Source organism: Mirounga angustirostris, unplaced genomic scaffold (genome assembly GCF_029215605.1).
Source record: "Mirounga angustirostris isolate CCGP_5_RB_7025 unplaced genomic scaffold, mMirAng1.0.hap1 SCAF_9, whole genome shotgun sequence".
Taxonomy (NCBI): domain Eukaryota; kingdom Metazoa; phylum Chordata; class Mammalia; order Carnivora; family Phocidae; genus Mirounga; species Mirounga angustirostris.
Window position 1 is genome coordinate 70,089,034 of NW_026991717.1, and position 22,924 is coordinate 70,111,957.

A 22,924-nucleotide genomic window follows, 5' to 3' on the forward strand; every position below is an offset into this window, starting at 1 on the left:
TCTAGTCCTCTTTCTCTCTCCACTCCCTCCGGGATTCCAATTATTCTGACATTGGAATGCTTCATGGTGTCACTTATTTCTCTGATTCTATTTTCTTGGATTCTGAGTTGTTTTTCCGTGGCCTCCTCTTTTCCCTTTTTATCTATTATATTGTCTTCCAGGTCGCTTATTCGTTCTTCTGCCTCAGTTACCCTAGCTGTTAGATTATCTAGATTGGATTGGATCTCATTGATAGCATTTTTAAGTTCTGCCAATTCAGCTTTCATTTCTGCCCTTAGAGACTCTATGTTGCCATTAATTGGTTTCTCCATTCTAGCCATTGTCTTCACAATTGCTAGCCTGAATTCCATCTCCGACATCTTGGTTATGTCTGCATCCATTTGTAAATCTGCAGCATAAGTCATCATCTCTGAGTCTTTTCTATTTTGGGGGTTCCTCCTCCTAGTTATTCTGTTGATGGGTGATTGAGGGAATGTATAGAGTCCAAATTATTGACCAGAACTGAAGCAAGAGGCACCTGTTTTCTAGGGACCTTAGGGTTGCTCGCCTCTTGTTTTCTCAGACTGTCTTCTGCGGGAGGGGCCTGCCCCGCTGTTACTCAGGCAACCCTGTTTGGGCGGAGTTGCCCTGCCCCCCTGTGGTGGGTGATGGGCTCAGTGGGAATCAATTTTGGGGGCTTTTGTCCTCTGGGGGCTTTTCCTGGCAGCTTTCCACGTCTCTTCTGTGAGTCAGAGCAGAAGAGACCATTTCCAACCCTCTGCCTCAGAGCAGAGAGATCGCAGTCTTTTCTTCACTGCGTTCTCCAGGCCACACTCTGCATTTCTGTCTGTGCTGCTATAAACTGCAGCGGCCTGGGTTGTGCACCCCTCCGCAGCACCCCCAGTCCTGCCTCCAGGTTGGGGCACGTGCCTGCCCTTTGTGCTTCTAAAACTGCCAGCCGCACCCAGTTCGCACGTGTGACCCCACCGCTCTGGATTCCTCCCCAGGGGCTGTCCTATAGTCCTTTCCCCGCCGCTACCGGTCTGCGAGTCTGTGCCCTGTCCCCAGCGAGCGAGGCTGTTGCTCACCGGCGGTGTAGGATCCCCATGGCCAGGACCCTCCCACTGCCGTTTATCCTCTGATATCTGCCTGTGGAATCAGGGCTCCCCGCTTTGTACCTTGAAACCAACCGCCTGCGATATTCTGCTTGTAGAGATCCAGATCTTCTTACATCAGGTTGATTTCGTGGGTGCTCAGAGTGGTCTGGTAGATATCCAGCTCAATTCTGGGGAGCAGTTGAAATAGGGTCCTCTACTCCTCCGCCATTTTTCCTTTCCAGCCGAAAGGATACTTTTTAATTCATTCATTTACTAAAGAAACATTCAATGAATGCAATCTAATTTAATAAGATTTCAACTATTAGGGCGCCTGGGTGGCTCAGTTGGTTAAGCGACTGCCTTCGGCTCAGGTCATGATTCTGGAGTCCCGGGATCGAGTCCCACATCGGGCTCCCTGCTCGGCGGGGAGTCTGCTTCTCCCTCTGACCCTCCCCCCCTCATGCTCTCTCTCTCATTCTCTCTCTCTCTCTCTCAAATAAATAAATAAAATCTTAAAAAAATAAGATTTCAACTATTAATAATAGATGTATTTGGAGCATAGTGAAGGCCCCCTTCATCTGTGCTCTCCCAATCTCATTCACTCTGGGAGGTAACAGTTACCAATCTTGCAATGCATCCTTCTGTTGCTGTTCTCATCAATGATGATGAGTGTACATATCACCATATGTCCTTAGAGAATTTTGTCTTTTATCTTTCTTTTGTGTTTGTTTTTAAGTTTGATTTTATTTAAATTAGATGTGAAATGCTATTAATAAAATTCTCCATTTCTTTCTTTTTCTCTTATTCCTTACTGGCCCTGCCCCTCTCTGTCCTCTTTGCTGTCTCATTTTCTCCCTTCTAGAGTTTTATTCATTTTTTCCTGTCTAGATAACAAAACATTTATTTGCTCCATGAGCCATTTTGTGCCCTGATGTCTAGTGTCCATAACTATCTCAATCTGAGAACATAAAGATTCAACGCTTATTCACTTGCTTGTGTACCACAACACATTTTCCAGGGACCAGCTCATATAATAATCATGATAACACATGGATTCATTTACAGAGGAGAAATAGGCAAAAAGAGGGTAAGTGACTTTCCCAAGACTTACAGCTGTTAAGTGAAAGACCAATGAGAGGTACCCCCTGGGGAAGGATGCTGGTTTAGAGGAGCTTTTGAGGGAGTATATGCTTGCAGGAACCTTGAAAAAAAAATAAAAACCTTTGTAATGCAATGAAGTACTCTTGGGAAACTCTTTTTGTTCCATTTCCTTTCCTGGCTGTTGTTTGCCTCAGTGTTTTCATTTTCGGAATCTCAGTTAGCTTTGCACTTATGATTTCCTTAGCTTCCTGCTTTACCAGCTCTTCCCTGTCCACTCTTTCTGCCACTGTTTGGCTCACACATAATGGGCACATTCAAGGATGAATAGCAATCAGAAGGGCACCAACTTGAGACTTGTTAAGAACTACAAGCTCATAAAGCAAAAGGAAATAATGACTTTGTAATCAGGCATTAGACAAGTTTGAAAACTACAACAAAAACACAGTACAGGAGACTTCCGGTTTCCCTCTGACAGGTAAAGAGCTTATAAGTTGTCACTTGCATTTTTACAACCAGAAACTGAAATGCTGAAAATCATTTCCCTTTTTTTGTACCGGTAAGATAGCTGAAGTCATATGGCAAACTGCCCCTTTGGAACCTGGAGAGAAAAGGCATATTCAGAGAGACCCAAATGAAGCCTGCTTAAGTGGAAAAGAAGCAGCTGGAGCTATGAAGTTGTAGGGACACTTGATTGATAATTTTGGTGATTTGTTGTAGGTTTGAGTGTGGACTAGCATGGGGACTTTGGGGGCCACATTTTGGGGCAACACACTTTTGGGGCCTTTACATCCAAGAAACCTACCAGGTTCTCAGTATAAAGATTTGCGAAGAATCTTTTTCTCATGGTTATGCCTGGTGAAAGGCAAAGTGAACATTGTTAACTATACTCAGAGCCTTTTCTGTAATGAAGGACAGTGAAAGGACCTTGTCAGAGCACAACTTGAGAACTTTTCCCAGCTGGGTAAGGAAGTGTTTCCTAGGCCTTTTTTTTTTTTTTTTTTTTCCTGTCTTCGTGGGTCAACCAGCATAGTCAAAAGGGGTCAGGGCTTCAAGAAAATAGATTCAAAATGCTGCATCAGGGAAGGAAGTAGGAGGCAGAAGAATTAAATGAGCTACACAACTGCAGAAATAACCCTAAAACACAGACCCACTAAAGGATGGAAATCTAATGCCAGAAAATTATAGAATGTTCCCTTGCCCCTGCAGTATACCACAACATGATCAGGGTTCCAGTATAATAATAACAGATTACAGCTGAAAGAATTACATGTCACAGACTCTCTCTGAGGAAGAATATTTAGGGAAGCCCAAAGTCAAGAGAGAATAAAACAAATGTACTAGAGAAATTTGGCCTCAACACAGCCAAGGAAGGAAGGAATGAGCTTGATGATGCCCAAATTGAAATGCAAAGAGAAAGAGAGTGAAAAAGAAAGCAGAAGAGAACAACCAAAAATTGTGGGACAATAAAAAGAGATGTTTTATATGTGTTAGTGGATGGCCAGAGAGAGAAGAAAAAAAGAACAGAGCAGAAAAAATACTTGAAGTAATAATGGGTGAGAACTGTCAAAAAATAATGAAAGAACCCTAGATCGAGGGAGCCAAGAGAAGACCAAAAGTGATAAATACAAAACAAAACAAAAGCCCCACATGTAGGCATATCAAATACAAACTGCAGAAATTAAAAGACAAACAGAAAAATCTTGAAAGAAAGAAAAGCTGGAAAGGACATCATACCAATCACAGTGAGCTTCTTGTTAGAGCCATGCGAGCAAAAAGAGTGGAGTGAAATTCTATGTCCAGTGAAATTATCCTTCAAAAGTGAAGGAGAAATAACAAGTTTTACAGACAAAGTTTGGAGGATTCCATTATCAGAAAAGCTATCCTGCAATAAATGTTTAAAAAAGTTCTTCAGGCAGCAAGAACATGATATAGCCCAGAAACTTGGAGAGACATAAAGAAATGAAGGGCACTGGAGAAAGAATAAATGATATAATAAAATGTTTTTCCTTATTCTTAACAGATTTAAAGATAATCCCTTGTTTAAAGCAGTAGGTATAATAATGTATGGGTGGTTATACATATGAATGAATGGTAACAGTGTCACGAAGGAACAAAGGGAAGAATTGGGAATATTGTGTTATAAGGTAACTATAATACATGTGAAGCAGTGTAGTATTATTTGAAAGTGCATTTAGATTAGTTATAAATGTATATTAAGTCTAGGGCAACCGCTAAAGATTTTTTTAAGTATAATTTATATGGTAAGATAGATTAAATGGAATCAATACAAAAAATATATTTTTTACAACCTTTAGTCAAGTAAAACACAACTAAAATTTTTAAGTAATCTGTATCATAATAATAATGATAACAGTAGTCATCAGTATGTTTAGATTGTAGCTAAAATATTGCTCAGGGAAAATTTTATAGCTCTTCCACTTTTAACACAAACCAAGTGAGAGTGAACAAATATAAAGGTTTTTTCAACTTTAGAATGTAAGTGATGGATAATATAGTAAACCCATGCAACATGGCAGAATATAATATATAGAAAAGTAAATATTAATGAATTTAAAACCAAATTCACAGTAAAATCAATAAGTAAGTCCAAAATGGTTTCTCTGAAGAAAATGTGGTAATTGAAATATTAGCTAATAGTTTTAAATAAAGAAAGCATAATTTACAGTATTTCAGTTGAGGATGAAGAAATCATCATAGGCACAGAAGAAATGTGAAAATAATTTTATATTTATTTTCAAAAATGAACTTGAAGTACAAAATTAATTTGGAGCAAATATTTTTACTAAAACTAACTCTAGAAATTATTTAGAAAGAAAATCGAGCAGACCAATTATACCAGGAAAAAACACAAGCAAACCAATTCCAAATAAGCATAGATTTTCTCTGAAGTCGAGACATTTCTAAAATGTGGGAAGACTACCAAACCAACAGTGAAACAGTGTGGTTCTTTGATATGGGGGCTAGATAAAATCTGAAAGTTTCATGAAAAAGATAGATACACTGTAACTTTATTTCTATCTTCTTTGGTAATTCACATTCTTGTCTTTCAGTTTAGAGCTGGATTATTAGTAATCTTTTCCTCATGCCTCTGTTTCTATTATTATATAGCTGTTCACGTGGGCTTTAATCTTTCCTCTGCAGCCTTTGCATTTAAAAATTATTTATATCTATACCACAGTTCCCACTCTGATTTGGAGGCCCATCCAAACATGTTATGTTTTGTAGGAATTTTAGATATTAATGTCTTACTTCCCTGGTTTCCCGATTTTCCAGGCTTAGTTCTTAGAAAAATTTCTTAAAATAATTTCACAATGTACATAGTATGATTCCTTTTGTATCTAAAAAAAGGGATATAGTGTATATGCATAGAAAACTTTTCAAGAGATGCAAAAGTATATACTCAACAATGATTACTTCTGGGAAACCGGGGGAAGGACAGGGGAATTCAACACTCTTTCATATTTTTGAAATTCTTTTACCATATATGTGTTAATATTGAATAAGCTAGACAGATATTTAAAATATTTTAAAGTAGGGGTGCCTGGGTGTTTCAGTCTCAGTCAAGCGTGACTCTTGATTTCGGCTCAGGTCATGATCTCAGGGTCCTGAAGTCCAGCCCTGCATCAGCTCCGTGCTCTGCTCAGTGGGAAGTCTGCTTGAGATTCTCTCTTTCCCTCTCCCTCTGCACCCATCCCCCCGCACTCAAAGAAATCTCTCTCTCTCTCTCAAATAAATAAATAAATTTTTAAAAATATATATTTTAAAGTAAAATATTTTCATCTCAGTTGGATTTTGGACATAATGTAGGGAAGCCACTTTTACAATAGATACTTCAGAAATATTTTCAGTTCAATAGACAATAAAATTTTGAGCAAACAAAATTGTGAAGAACTTGAATCATGAAAACACAGGTTTGGCCTCAATAGAGAGTATTCTAAACTCAGTATGAGATGTTAACTTGCAAAAACATTTTGTTGCTGTTAACAAGCAGAAGATAATCAATAAACATTAGTGGCTAAAAGAATGAACCCATGTTGTCCACTCCCACATCAGCTGTATTTAGTTGTAATCATTCCTTTGACATTTCTCACTCTAAAAGACAGAGGTGTGCAGGGAGCATTATGTGTAGGGCTGCTTTCACAATCCAATACCAACTAATTCATTCAGTCAAAAAGTCTGTTTAATATTGTTAGGAATTAGTTGGACAGTTAGGTAGTCAGGGCCAGGGTCCCCAAGAAAACATGGAGTCAGGACAGCTAAGATAAAACAGCTCTAACATCCTGTTTTGCGGCTTAGATAAGACCATCAGCACGTGAACATTAACAGGTAGGTAGAGGGATGCGTGATCAAAGCCCTGACTGGCATGTCTTAGCACACCCTGGTTGCTTAAGATAGTTCAGCAAAAGAGCTCATAAAACCCCCTAGACTTAGAAACTCCAATGGCAACCCTCTTGGGTTCCCTCCCTCTTTGGGAGCTTTGTACTATTGCCCAATAAACTGCTTTGTTGCCCACCACTCTTCGCCTGGTCTACCTTTTCATTCTTCAGAGCGGTATAACCAAGAACCGTGGACACTAAAGGAAAAATCCTGAAATAATATCATGGACATCAAATAATTGGTTTATCAACTAGGTTTTCTACTTCTCCTTTGTTTTTTTGTGGTATTGAATGGGTAGAATATAAGACAGCCATTTAGTTAATCTGACAAAGAAATATTTAAATCAGTGATTATTGAAATATATTTTTTGTAGCTCAGCAGTAATGAATAATGAGTAAAATTACTTTCCAACTACTATTTTATCATTAAATGTATATTCCAAATTAGCCTTTAAAAGAAGTTATATTGGGACACCTGGGTGGCTCAGTCGGTTGGGCATCTGCCTTTGGCTTGGGTCATGATGCCAAAGTCCTGGGATTGAACCCCGTGTTGGGCTCCCTGATCGGCGGGGAGCCTGCTTCTCCCTCTCTCTCTGCCTGCCATTCCTCCTGCTTGTGCTCTCTCTCTCTGACAAATAAATAAAATCTTAAAAAAAGTTATATTAATGACTCATAAATCCTTCTGTATGAAAAGACTTTAGAAATTATCTGATATAAAAAAATTATCTAATATAATTTTACCTTGTGGCCAATTCTGTCAGATGACTGATTATTCATTTTTGCTCTAATTCTTCTGGTGACAGAAATCTCACTCCCTAACTATAATAATAATTACATGGAAGCTGATATATGTACACTCTGTTCTTTGATTCATCACAATTTAATTAATTAAAAATTTTAAACAGATTTCAATAATTTTTCAGGGACTAGTTTCTATTATTAATTATTTTGGTCATTTACTTTGGATAAACATGATTTTAAAAATCACACTCAGCTTTATATCCTGTCTGTGCCTGTGTTTAGACAATTAATGCATAAAATTTCTCAGCTACTTTTAAACTCCCCAGACTAGGCTTTATGAAGAACTTGGTATAATATTTAATAAGCAAAAAATGATTAATAGCAATTTTATTGACAATTAAGTTTGCATATTTATTTCAGCTGAAATCATGTGTTTAAAAGTAATTCTTATTCTAAATTTAAATTCCCATGATTAAGGTGTGTGAGGTTGAATTTTTATTTGTTTAGATTTCTTTTCTGAACAACAGTCCAGGCATTTAGTATGTCTGGTGTTAGGGCAGAATCTCAGAGTTATGTGAGTTCTCTGCTACCTACCTTAAGTGAATCATGTGTTGTAAATTCTCATTTTTAATCTATCAAGTCAAGAGTATGTGATGAGATATTTGTCATATTGATTACAAAATTTAAAAGCTACCTAAACTTATTTTTTTTTTTTTCATTTTTTTATTCTTATGTTAATCCCCATACATTACAACATTAGTTTTAGATGAAGTGTTCCATGATTCATTGTTTGTGCATAACACCCAGTGCTCCATGCAGAATGTGCCCTCCTCAATACCCACCACCAGGCTAACCCATCCTCCCACCCCCCTCCCCTCTAGAACCCTGTTTGTTTTTCAGAGTCCATCGTCTCTCATGGTTCGTCTACCCCTCCAATTTCCCCCGCTTCATTCTTCCCCTCCCGCTACCTTCTTCTTCTTCTTTTTTTTTCCTTAACATATATTGCATTATTTGTTTCAGAGGTACAGATCTGAGATTCAACAGTCTTGCACAATTCACAGCGCTTACCAGAGCACATACCCTCCCCAGTGTCTATCACCCAGTCCCCCCATCCCTCCCACCCCAACCCCCACTCCAACAACACTCAGTTTGTTTCCTGCGATTAAGAATTCCTCATATCAGTGAGATCATATGATACATGTCTTTCTCTGTTTGACTTATTTCACTCAACATAATACCCTCCAGTTCCATCCACGTCGTTGCAAATGGCAAGATCTCATTCCTTTTGATGGCTGCATAATATTCCATTGTGTATATATACCACATCTTCTTTATCCATTCATCTGTCGATGGACATCTTGGCTCTTTCCACAGTTTGGCTATTGTGGACATTGCTGCTATAAACATCGGGGTGCATGTACACCTTCGGATCCCTACTTTTGTATCTTTGGGGTAAATACCCAGTAGTGCAATTGCTGGATCATATGGTAGCTCTATTTTCAACTTTTTGAGGAACCTCCATACAGTTTTCCAGAGTGGCTGCACCAGTTTGCATTCCCACCAACAGTGTAGGAGGGTTCCCCTTTCTCCGCATCCCCGCCAACATCTGTCGTTTCCTGACTTGTTCATTTTAGCCATTCTGACTGGTGTGAGGTGGTATCTCATGGAGGTTTTGATTTGGATTTCCCTGATGCCGAGCGATGTTGAGCACTTTTTCATGTGTCTGTTGGCCATTTGGATGTCTTCTTTGGAAAAATGTCTGTTCATGTCTTCTGCCCATTTCTTGATTGGATTCTTTGTTCTTTGGGTGTTGAGTTTGATGAGTTCTTTATAGATTTTGGATACTAGCCCTTTATCTGATATGTCATTTGCAAATATCTTCTCCCATTCTGTCGGTTGTCTTTTGGTTTTGTTAACTGTTTCCTTTGCTTTGCAAAAGCTTTTTATCTTGATGAAGTCCCAATAGTTCATTTTTGCCCTTGCTTCCCTTGCCTTTGGCGATGTTTCTAGGAAGAAGTTGCTTCGGCTGAGGTCAAAGAGGTTGCTGCCTGTGTTCTCCTTTAGGATTTTGATGGACTCCTGTCTCACATTGAGGTCTTTCAACCATTTGGAGTCTATTTTTGTGTGTGGTGTAAGGAAGTGGTCCAGTTTCATTCTTCTGCATGTGGCTGTCCAATTTTCCCAACACCATTTGTTGAAGAGACTGTCTTTGTTCCATTGGACATTCTTTCCTGCTTTGTCGAAGATTAGTTGACCATAGAGTTGAGGGTCCATTTCTGGGCTCTCTATTCTGTTCCATTGATCTATGTGTCTGTTTTTGTGCCAGTACCATGCTGTCTTGATGATGACAGCTTTGTAATAGAGCTTGAAGTCCGGAATTGTGATGCCACCGGCTTTGCTTTTCTTTTTCAATATTCCTCTGGCTATGCGGGGTCTTTTCTGGTTCCATACAAATTTTAGGATTATTTGTTCCATTTCTTTGAAAAAAGTGGATGGTATTTTGATGGGGATTGCATTGAATGTGTAGAGTGCTCTAGGTAGCATTGACATCTTCACAATATTTGTTCTTCCAATCCATGAGCATGGAACGTTTTTCCATTTCTTTGTGTCTTCCTCCATTTCTTTCATGAGTATTTTATAGTTTTCTGAGTACAGATCCTTTGTCTCTTTGGTTAGATTTATTCCTAGGTATCTTATGGTTTTGGGTGCAATTGTAAATGGGATCGACTCCTTAATTTCTCTTTCTTCTGTCTTGTTGTTGGTGTATAGGAATGCCACTGACTTCTGTGCATTGATTTTATATCCTGCCACTTGACTGAATTCCTGTATGAGTTCTAGCAGTTTTGGGGTGGAGTCTTTTGGGTTTTCCACATAAAGTATCATATCATCTGCAAAGAGTGAGAGTTTGACTTCTTCTTTTCCAATTTGGATGCCTTTGATTTCTTTTTGTTGTCTGATTGCTGTGGCTAGGACTTCCAATACTATGTTGAATAGCAGTGGTGATAGTGGACATCCCTGCCGCGTTCCTGACCTTAGGGGGAAAGCTCTCAGTTTTTCCCCATTGAGAATAATATTTGCTGTAGGTTTTTCATAGATGGCTTTTATGATATTGAGGTATGTACCCTCTATCCCTATACTCTGAAGAGTTTTGATCAAGAAAGGATGCTGTACTTTGTCAAATGCTTTTTCTGCATCTATTGAGAGGATCATATGATTCTTGTTCTTTCCTTTGTTAATGTACTGTATCACATTGATTGATTTGCGGATGTTGAACCAACCTTGCAGCCCAGGGATAAATCCCACTTGGTCATGGTGAATAATCCTTTTAATGTACTGTTGGATCCTATTGGCTAGTATTTTGGTGAGGATTTTTGCATCCATGTTCATCAGGGATATTGGTCTGTAATTCTCCTTTTTGATGGGGTCTTTGTCTGGTTTTGGGATCAAGGTAATGCTGGCCTCATAAAATGAGTTTGGAAGTTTTCCTTCCATTTCTATTTTTTGGAACAGTTTCAGAAGAATAGGTATTAATTCTTCTTGAAATGTTTGGTAGAATTCCCCTGGGAAGCCATCTGGCCCTGGGCTTTTGTTTTTTGGGAGATTTTTGATGACTGCTTCAATTTCCTTAGTGGTTATAGGTCTGTTCAGGTTTTCTATTTCTTCCTGGTTCAGTTTTGGTAGTTGATACATCTCTAGGAATGCATCCATCTCTTCCATGTTATCTAATTTGCTGGCATAGAGTTGCTCATAATATGTTCTTATAATTGTTTGTATTTCTTTGGTGTTGGTTGTGATCTCTCCTCTTTCATTCATGATTTTGTTGATTTGGGTCATTTCTCTTCTCTTTTTGATAAGTCTGGCCAGGGGTTTATCAATCTTGTTAATTCTTTCAAAGAACCAGCTCCTAGTTTCGTTGATCTGTTCTACTGTTCTTTTAGTTTCTATTTCATTGATTTCTGCTCTGATCTTTATGATTTCTCTTCTCCTGCTGGGTTTAGGCTTTATTTGCTGTTCTTTCTCCAGCTCCTTTAGGTGTAGGGTTAGGTTGTGTACTTGAGACCTTTCTTGTTTCTTGAGAAAGGCTTGTATTGCTATATACTTTCCTCTTAGGACTGCCTTTGCTGCATCCCAAAGATTTTGAACAGTTGTGTTTTCATTTTCATTGGTTTCCATGTATTTTTTTAATTCTTCTTTAATTTCCTGGTTGACCCATTCATTCTTCAGTAGGATGCTCTTTAGCCTCCATGTATTTGAGTTCTTTCCGACTTTCCTCTTGTGATTGAGTTCTAGTTTCAAAGCATTGTGGTCTGAAAATAGGCAGGGAATGATCCCAATCTTTTGGTACCGGTTGAGACCTGATTTATGACCTAGGATGTGATCAATTCTGGAGAATGTTCCATGGGAACTAGAGAAGAATGTGTATTCCGTTGCTTTGGGGTGGAATGTTCTGAATATGTCTGTGAAGTCCATTTGGTCCAGTGTGTCATTTAAAGTCTTTATTTCCTTGTTGATCTTTTGCTTAGATGATCTGTCCATTTCAGTGAGGGGGATGTTAAAGTCCCCCACTATTATTGTATTGTTGTCGATGTGTTTCTTTTAAACTTATTTTTTTAAGCTACCTAAACTTATGAACCCCTGTTGATATGCTGTAACGATGACATAAAAGGGAGACAGTATAGTATAGTGGTTAATTTCTTGATCTCTGAAATCAGACAAATCTGGATTTGAATATTGGTTACATAAAATCAACAGGGTGACCTTGGTCAACTTATTTTGCCTGAGACTTAACTTCATTAAAGTGAGAATGCATGTGCAGACTTTCTCACGTAAGCCTTTTTGTTAATATGCTTCACAATAGAAATCTAAGTGTGCTTATTGAATGTGCTAATAGCTATTTTCTGTTCACTGAGATTAGTTTCACAGGTATTTTGTAACATCCTACTGTCTGGAAATAGTGATTCTCCTTCAAAGGATTCCCCAGGTGTGCTTGGTTGCACAAATAATTTGTTTTCCTTTAATTTAATTTTACTCTATAAGCTTCTGTATTCCATCTTTCTTCAGACCATGGGGATTCTAAAGCAGAATTCCCGAGGTGAATGAACTGAGGACTATTAGGTCACCAAAGTATAGTTTGGTCACTGAGAGCTGACATTTGTGCTTGAGCAGCTTTAATTTACTCTAGTGATATCTCAGTAGTAACCACAGGATATCACAAGGAAAAGATTTTTAAAATAATACAGGCATTTCTGAAAATATTGCTTTTTAATATCCTTTTCTTGTCTCCATTTTGTTGTTGTTGTGTCAGGTAAGTGAGATAAAATTAAAGTTGGTAGTCTGCTGAAATTCCAAAATTATAAGGATTCTCTCTCTTTTCAGTTCAACAAACATTTATTGAATACCTCCCAGGTGCTAACTTTTAGCAGGGGGAAATGAAAACTTTTGTGTCACGCTGCATGAGTTGTTCTACACGTCTGGACTATACCCTGGTTTATGGGAAGATTTTTTTTGTGCCTGGTTCATAGCATATTCCAGGAGGGGCTAGAATGACTTGGACAGTGATTATTAGGTACACTGCTTTGGACTGTGCCTTGAAGCTTTTTGAATACTCACTAAGAATAGAGCTGTTGTTCTCTTTCCATGTCCCATACTTTTGGCTCAGGTAAATTCTACTGGTTGTTTCTATTTATTCAAATTTATTTTGCAGAGTACTGAATTTTCTACTCCAGGCTTGATATTGTCTTTGAAGCTATAAGGAAATCTAAGTGCGACTTGGAGGTATTCCAGGTTTCATGCTTGTGGAGTTGCAGGTGTAGGTAGGAGTGGGAAGGAATGAAGATGGGTAATATTCTATCAGCCATGTCAGGTTTAGAGAACCCTCCTCTGGAAGCAAAAATGTATTATGTGCATGAGTCTCACTTGATAAAAATATACTTTTTATATGAATTAATTATAGTGCAGTGCCTTAGAAGATTCATTATTCTAGTGTAGAGAAAGCCATTTGAAGTTTACAATCAGTGGATTTAAAATAATTAGAGTAATATCTGTACTTTCACAGAAGGATTGGTTTGTAGAAGGCATCATAACTTGTCTGGTAGATCTCAGAATCTTACAGGACACAAGTCAAGGCCAGTGAGAAGAGTCCATTATGGAGATGCAGAGAAAACAAAAATGAGAGAGACTCAGATTTCTCACTGTCAGGATCACATTGTATTTCTTTGTAATATTATACTTTATTCCTTCTTGTTCTCACAGAATTCATGGGAGGAATGCACAGAAACTTGGTTTCCTCTGGTCAAAAATGTAAATTCAATATGCAAATTTACTATAGAATTTTCAAACTTTGATTTTTTCCATTGGAGAGACATTAGAGAATATTTATTTCATACTTGTAATTTTTTCAAGGGCATGAACTACATATTTGGATATTATTGCATGGATCATAGACTTTTCAGTGATAGGGAATGTATTCATAGGGAATCTCTTTACAAAGACTTCTTTGAATATACAAATACCATCATCAGATAAAAATTCCTAAGAATATATTCTGTAATGACTACAAAGTTTTTGGAAGTGTGTGTGGGAGGGTGTAAAATAAATAAGTATACTGACATTAAAAAATAATTTTTCAAGAGACTATTTCAATTGGTCAGATATTATGAATATCACTTATTATAAGCATGCCAAAACTAGTTTAAGAAATTTAGAATTCTTTAGAAACCTAATAGAAATTAGAGTGAAGATTTGAAAAATGTCCTATTTGTTTCAGTTATTTCTAACCTGTATTTAAAAAATAAAGAAGTAATAAAGGGAAGACCCATTCAAGGAATTAGAGGATGAAAATTTATATATATCCTCATAAACATTTGGTCATTTTAAACTAATCAAGATTAGTAGAAAAAAAGGGACGAATAGTATGAAACAGCTGAATAGTGATAATATTCTACTTATTTTTGACTATTTCATTTTTTATTGGGGAGAAGACATTTTCACATGCAGAAACAGCTAACAATATAAATAATTTAGAGATTTTTGTAGGTCTGAATAGAAGGACATGGAAGATAAATCCACAGTTCAGGTTAGAGATAGTAAGATGAAGGAAAGTCAGGTTATTGCTTGTACATTGCCACCAACACTCATAGCTTCTTCTGCCGCTGTTTCTACTTCCTGCTTCATTTAATAACATTCAAAAGCTTCATTAGAAGCAAGTAATGTAGCTCTGAGCTGCAGTGAGGAGTGCTTGAGGATGTGAGGTCTGGAAAATTCCCTGAACTGACAGGATTCAGAGATAAGTGGAAAGGTAGGAATTAAAGTTATTATGGAGAAATCTGAAATATAATGTAGTGTGCTTCCTGAGAAAAAAATTAGGACATAAATATTTAGACAAACATTTAGCCAATAAATAATAAAGTAGAACTCACCTGGACACTGGGATGCATGGGGGGAATGTCAGCACCAATATTCAGGACCTGGTCTCGCTGCCTGTGCATCCCAAACTCTCAAAGACATGATTTAGACAGGGACCCTGAGGGCAGCCTCTTTAGCATGGCAGGTTTCAACAAGACTGCACACTTGTTAGGTTACTTTATATTTTCTGACTTACTGCTGCATGTTCTTCTGTAGGAAATGGTGTTAGCTGGAGTCTCTCCTATCTTTTTCTTAAAATTAAAATAAGATAGGTGTATGCTTCAAAAATCAATTCTGGATTCACAGTAGCCTTTGAATGAACCTCCCCTTAAACTTGAAGTGACAGGCAGTTTATGAGGGATTAATTCACCCTGCCAGATGCTTAATTACATTCATTGACCATGTAATTAGCCATTTTATGGACAAGATAAAAAATATAGGATAATATATAATAAGAAACTATTATTATTAGATCATTCATCCATTCATCCATTTATCCACACATTCACAAATATTTATTGAACACCTACTGTGGACCAGGATCTGTTAATAAGATATTATATCTGTTCAGGGAACTCATAGATGTGGTAGGAGTGAAATACAGGACAGTCAAAGTAGTATCATAAACATTATGCTTGCACAGCATGACATGAGAGCATAAAGGAATAAGGTCAGTTGCAGCTGGAAGGAAGCTGTCTTTGAGGTGTTACATGAGTTGTACTTTCTTGTGAAAAGCAGTCAGCAGAACATATCAGTTCAATCATAGCAAACAAGCAAACTAATGTTAACAAAAACAAGGTTATTCAAGTAGTTCAAGAAAATTGGAGAGTATTTTGTGGGAATAGGGGAGAATCAAGATGTGAGGCTGGGGATAGACAGAGGACTGATCACCTATATGAAGGAGTCCACACTTTTGTGCAAGAGTAAAGGTCATGGAAGGAGTTTAAGCAGAACTGTAACCAATTAGAGGACTCTCACAGAGACCTCTCTTTTCTTTTACTTTCTCAATTGATTACTTCTGTTTCTCTTTTCTCCTGTTTCTTTGTTTTTTCATCTTTGTCAGTTCCCTCCTTTTCTCTCTCTCTCTTTTTTTTTTTTTTTTGAGAGTGAGAGAACACCAGGGGAGGGGGAGAAAGGGCAGAGAGAGAGGGAGAGAGAGAATCTTTTTTTAAAAAATATTTTATTTATTTATTTGAGAGAGAGTGAGGGAGAGACAAAGAGCACAAGTGGGGTGAGGGGCAGAGGGAAGCAGGGTCTCCGCTGAACAGGGAGCCTGATGTGGGACTCGATCCCAAGATTCTGGGATCATGGTCTGAGCACAAGGCAGATGCTTAACTGACTGAGCCACCTAGGCGCCTAGAGAGAGAGAATCTTAAGCAGGTTCCACATCCAGTGCAGAGCTCGGCCCAAGGTTCCATTTCACGACCCTGAGGTCATGACCTGAGCTGAAATCAAGAGTCGGATACTTAACCAACTAAGCCACCCAGGCACCCCCCTTTTTCTCTCTTTTGAAAATCATCTCCATCCTTAATCAAAAATATATTCATTCTCTCTCTCTCACACACACACATACACACATATCTCCAGAAAAAGATAGTATAGATAGTATTAAAAATATAAATACATAAAGGTTGCACCTCAAGAAAGACCCTTTACTGAGAACTTTTGCTACATTTGATAGTTTTGATTTTTGGTAAGAAAAGAGTTGATCACTTACTAGTAAAGTTTTAAGTCATTTTTTCAATGTTTGTGTTGTGTATTTTTCTTTTAACATGCTGTGCATCTTGAATTTTCACTTTTGTAATTTTTTAATTCTAAAATTTTTAAATTTTAACATAGTGTTTATTAGTTTCTGGTATACAATATAATGATTCAGCAATTCTATACATTACTCAGTGCTCATCATAATGTACTCTTAGTCCCCTTACTCATTTCACCCAACCCCCCACCTTTCCTTTGGCAACCAGTTTGTTCTCTGTATTCGAGTCTATTTTTCTGTTTCTCTCTTTTTTTCTTTGTTTTGTTTCTTAAATTCCACATATGAATGAAACCATATGGTATTTATCTTTCTCTGACTGACTTGTTTCATTCAGCACTATATCCTCTAGGTCCATCCATGTTGTTGCAAATGGTAAGACCTCATTCTTTTTAATGGCTTTTTAATGGAATATATATATTTTTCCATTATATATACAGCAGAGTATTAACCCACACACATATGTATAAAACACCTCTTCTTCTTTATTTATCTATGGATGGATACTTGAGTAGTTTCCATATCTTAGCTATTGTAAATAATGCTGCAATATACATAGGGGTGCATATGTATTTACAAATTAATGTTTTCATTTTCTTTGGGTAAATACCCAGAAGTGGAATTATGTATTGGAAAAGTCAGTTATGTCACCTGATCTTGAAAGTAGTTGCTCTACGAAGAAGAGATACCATGGTGCCTTATAACATGATGCCTGTTCACCGGAACCGGGCCCTTCATTCATGAGTGTCTCCTGTGTGCCTTGTGTGTGCCCGACCATTTTGAGATTCATTAATAGATCTCCTTCAGTATACCCCATGTACCCTAGGCACTTTTCAAACTGCTGCTTCTATGCTGTATCTTTGTTATGCTGGCTCTTTAAGCACAGGGACTCAGTTTCCTATAGCTCTCAGGCTCTCCCCCAGCTAAGCCATCTGATTTTTAATGTACCTGGAGTTAAGCCCCACTGACTGTAAAAACTGGAGAAGTTAAGCTCCACTTGTTTTTACAGCCAGTGTTATGGGGCTCACCATCTCAGTGCAGGTCCCTGTGCCTGGAGTGCCTGGTGTGGTGTCTGATCCTCTCACTTCTCTGTGCCTGTGCTGTCCCTCCTGTTTGTTGTGAGTCTCCCAGGAGCTTGAGTCCAGGCCACGTCTCTGCCCCTTCCTCCCCTTTTCCATGTGGCTTCCTTTCTATGATGAACTGTGGAAAGTCTGTTCTGCCAATCTTTGGGTTATCTTCAGTTAGTTGTGTTAATGTGGCTGTTATCTTGGTGAGTCCATGGGACAAGGAGAGCTCAGGATTCTCCTACTTCACCTTTCCTGAACTCCCCTGGATCTAATCTTCACTGTCATATTTTCAAAAATCCATGTTTTGTTTTTTTTTTAATTAACAAATGCCAATTCTTTGAAGAAGGTATCTAAATTGCAGAAATAAGGACTTTAGAAAGTTAAAGTCATGTATAACCAATCACATTTTACTATATTAATAATTCTAAAAAGCTAGGCATTTGTTCTTTAAGATGTCTTTATGTGCATATACACAGAATCATGCTATTGATTCTATTCTGCAAAAATTTTCACTTTAGGTCTCTGTTATATAGATCTATGCCATCGTTTTTAATGGCCACATAGTGTTTCATTATATAGCTACAATCTAATTTGATTAAAAGATTTGGTATTAATTTATATCTTGGTTATTTACAATTCTTTGTCATTGCTATTGAATACTAGTGCACTGAACATGTAAATATATATATCAACACTGGGCAAGTAAGCTGTGCCATTTCCTTTTGGTTTTGATACTATGAATTTAGCCCTCTGTTTAGGGTTAGGGGTCTCAGGCACCTCTGTTCATGGCTATACTTGGACATTTTAAATTCTAATAAATATTTATTTCCACTCTCACCAATCATGCATAAAAATTTCCATAATAAGGACTCCTTTGAACACGCTGGGATTAATCTTTATCTTTTTATTTTTCCAGGTTTTTGTTTTATTTGTGGGTTTGTTTTTTGCCAATATGTTAGGAAAGAATGATAAAACAAGACTTTTTTTTAAAAAATTGCATTTTCTTACTTATTGGTGAGGTTGACTATCTTTAGATAAGTTTAATTTTCAATTGTCAGTTACTTTTTTGTATATTTTTCTATTTTTTAAATTGGAACTCACATTTTGGAGTTAGTACACTAACATATTTTAGCATAAATCATCTATATCCTTTATGACAATATTGCCTCTTTTCTCCCATTGAACTGTGTCAGCTGATATTAAGTCAAGAAATCCTGAATTTTAAAAAATAAGGAAAAGGAGAAGAACGAACAAAAATCACCCATTTATTTTCATTACTCAGAGAAAATGATTGGTAATTTCCTTTTAGTGCATTATCTCTGAATCTAAATTCTCTCTTCACCTTCTATAATTGTGATTATATGGATTGTACATTCTACATTTCAAATATGTGTCTTGTAAGGCCCACACATTACATGGCCAAAATATAAAAACACCTAGAAGCTCCTTGTAAGTACGTCCATTGCCATTCACTTCTGTGATTGTCCTATTTCTCTGTTCAATTCCTATCTATTTTCCCCAGTTATTGGCCTTATTCTCCATTAAGGGCCCTTGGGGCGGTGCCTCCTAGCATCACCCCCATAGTGTTTCCTCTTGGCTACAATACCCAGCTCATGCCATAACCCTCAGCATGCTTGTTTCTGCTTGACCTAGCTGCCCTCAAGTCTACTCTTGGCTATACAGTGTCCCTGGTGATCCCGCTTACATATGCAGTGCAGGGTTGTGCCCAGGCTGAAGCCCAGGGGGATTGAAGTGGCAGGAAGAAGTCATGAGATGAAGAAGAATGGTTGTCAGTGATGTGGGGCCTGGAGGAAAGCTTGGTGGTAACAGTGCAAGTGGGGGACCCATGGTGTTCCATTCACAGGTGGAATAAGCATCAATAATGTTTGGTTGTGAAAAGGAAGAGTAGTTTAGAAAATCATATAAGGGAAAAATTAATATATTAGTTGGCTTCCTGTGAAATTGATATTTGACTATTTTTTTATCTATGAAAATACCAATTTCATATGGTTCAAACTAATATATATATATATATACACACACACACACACACACACACCCAGAGAGCAACAATCTATTGCTTTTATTATTTCTGTTTTTCCAGGCCTAATTAAAAAAAAAATGTTTTCTATACATTTCTTTTGTAAACTGCTCTTTTTAAATATTTATTATTAAAATTTTCATAATTTTGTACATATAAGGCTGAAAACCTTTCCTACTTAGATATACTACAGATAATTCCTTGTTATTTGAATTTAGGTTATTTCCATTTTTTTTCCTTTTTATAAATAATTGTATAACATTTGCCCAATAGCTAAATATTTTGGCTTATCTGTTGTTTTTGCTTTAAGAAAAATTTCTTGTAATGCAAGTTTTAGTCCTAAGGCTATTTAAAGATATTTGATATGTATTTTGAAATTGTGTTCTAGAGAAGTTATATGAATTTGTACTGTGAATAATAGGGACTGTTTCCTCATAGCATCACTGATGATATTCATTTATTCTTACATAGCAAATCCATATTGTTTTATTTACATTTCTTTGATTCCTAGTGGGTTTGACTATACTTCATCTGTTGACTAGATTTCGTATTCTGTCCAAGTTTTTATGTGTTTGTTCATTTAAAATTTAGTTTATCATTATATTTAACAACTATTTTCCCACATCTGTTTTTTTCTAAAAATATTATATAGAAGATTAATTTTTTGAATCTGAAGGTGTCCATTTTTTCTGCATGATTTACACATGAGGAAATATGCTTAGAAAGATTTTTCTCACACAAAGGATTATCTAAAAATAAGCCTATATTTCTTCAATTTTTCTATTTCTTTTATTACTTAAATATTCATTAAAATGCATTTTATATACTGTTGTAGGGTAAGGAATTTCATTTACTTCTACCAAGTTTGGTAAGTTGTGTCAACACCATTTATTGATAAACTTATCTTTTCTGTGTTGATTTGATATGATCTTTTGATAGACTCCTGATAGATCTCTCTCTTCCCTCTCAGTTACTGTGTTACATTCTTTACTCTGCAGCTAGTGTCAACTCTTCAAGGTACTAATATTATTTCACTGTTCTACTTCAGTGGCTTTCCTATCACTTCTAAGATATTGACCAAATTCTTTATACAGGGTAGAGGACTCTACCTTGATCAGACCCTTGCTGATCTTCTTTTATTTATTCCAAATTATTCTGTTTCTTCATGCTTCACAGTATTTCCCATGTCTTTCCTCTGGGTAGATCACTCTTCCTATTCTTCCTCACTTATTTAACTCCTATTCACCAGTTAGATCTTAGCACAAATGTCTTCTTCCAGATCACAGCAGATGGCACTGCTGTGAGCTCTTGTAATTCTCATAGCCCTTTGTTCTTTTCTTCAAATAACTAATTACCATTATAATCATCTAGTTATGTCATTAGTTATTTAATGCCTAGCTTCACAACTAGACTACAAACTACATAAAGACAGGGTATATATTTGTCATGAACACGCTATGAAGGCACACACATAAGTTGTGTCTTTCTACAATGTCAGCTTTAGTCAATCATAAAGCAAAATTAAATCACAATTATAAAGCAGGTTCAGGATTCCAAACTCAATGACAATTCACCATGTGATTAAACTTGGCCTCTTACACAGCACACAGAGCAGGACACAAGACAAACCACACAACAAACAAGATAACAGAGGGTGTAGGAAGTTAACAAACCCAATGCAAAGTCAGTCTGGGGGCTCACAGTTGAGATAAGACCTCTGTCTGGTCTGGATCAGTTCTGGCCACTTACTGCTTCTTAAGTTCAAGCAGTGAAGGATCTCGGTTTTGTTCAGAGATCAATCGGGCAGAGACTTACACAGCAGTTGCCTTTTCTAAGTGGTCAGACATAGAGGGGTCAGATATGAAGAGTCTGACAGTTTACTGCCCAAATCCTTCCCTTTTTAAAGGGATTTAATCCGTTTGGGGTCTCTGCAGACCGCCTCTGGTTCTGCTCATTATCAGTTCTGGGGTGTCAGCTTACATTGGTCCTGGCGATATCTCCTAGCTGCAGTACCTGAACTGCTTGTGTCATTGCTTGACACAGGCTCCTGCTTGACATGAGGGACTCCATTTTGCTCTGTACAATATTATACCCCAGAATATGGCACAGTGCCAGGTACATAGGTCTTCATGGTAGCTGCTCAATGAACATTTGTTAAATGAATAAACTTTCTATGACTTTTTCAAAGGACTTTTGTGACAAGAGTGAAGTTTTTTTCTTTAATGTCAGAATTTGAAACTCAATGACATCTGTTTCTTTCAATAACTCTGGTGCATCCCTTTATAATTATTTTTATTTGTCCCTTTTAGGTAACACAAAGTCAATGAATAAATCAAATTACTCTTCAGTGTCTGAATTTGTGTTGCTGGGACTTTCTGCCTCTAGACCAGTGCAGCATTTTCTCCTTGCCTTCTCTACAGTGTTTTATGTAACAATTGTTCTGGGAAACTTCCTTGTCGTGTTTGTAGTGACCTTTGACCCTTACTTATGGTCCCCCATGTACTTCCTTTTAGCTAATCTCTCATTTATTGATTTTTGTTTTTCTACCTTAACTGTTCTAAGATGATTCATGACCTGTACTCTGGGCACAAAACCATATCCTTTCAGGGATGTGTCATCCAGATATTTGCCCTTCATGTCCTGGGTGGATCTAAGATGGTGCTGCTCGTCGCCATGGCCTTAGACAGATATGTGGCCATATGTAAGCCCCTCCACTATCTGACTATCATGAGCCCGCAGATGTGCATTTTGCTTCTCTCTGGTGCTTGGGGTATTGGCTTCATTCATTCAGTGGCCCAGTTAGCTTTTGTTGGCCACTTGCCTTTTTGTGGCCCTAATGAAATAGATAGCTTTTACTGTGACCTTCCTTGGTTTATCAGACTTGCCTGCACAGAGACCTACAGAATGGAATTCGTGGTTATTGCCATCAGCAGGTTCATTTCCATGGGCACCTTCTTCTCATTGCTTATCTCCTATATCTTCATCCTGGTCACTGTATGGAAACGTTCCATACATGGTGGTTTGTCTAAGGCCTTTTCTACTCTGTCAGCTCACATTACTGTGGTGATTTTGTTCTTTGGACCATGCATTTTTGTTTAGGTGTGGCCATTTCCCATCGTGTCAGTGGATAAATTTCTTGCCATTTTGGACTTTATGATTACACCCATTCTGAATCCTATCATCTACACATTGAGGAACAAGGATATGAAGATGGCAATGAAGAGACTGCATAGTCAACTCCTGAGTTTGAGAATGATCTCCTAAATAACTCGCAGGAGCACAAGATACTCTTCACATTTTCAAACAACTTCAAGTAGTACAAATGCTTAAATAATTATACA

At 37.4% G+C, this 22,924-nt stretch overlaps 1 pseudogene; it reads left to right on the forward strand.

Annotated features, from left to right (window-relative positions):
- The first annotated feature begins 21,906 nt into the window (after positions 1–21,906).
- Positions 21,907–22,877, forward strand: LOC123862365 (olfactory receptor 4F6-like; annotated as a pseudogene).
- The last annotated feature ends 47 nt before the right edge of the window (positions 22,878–22,924 follow it).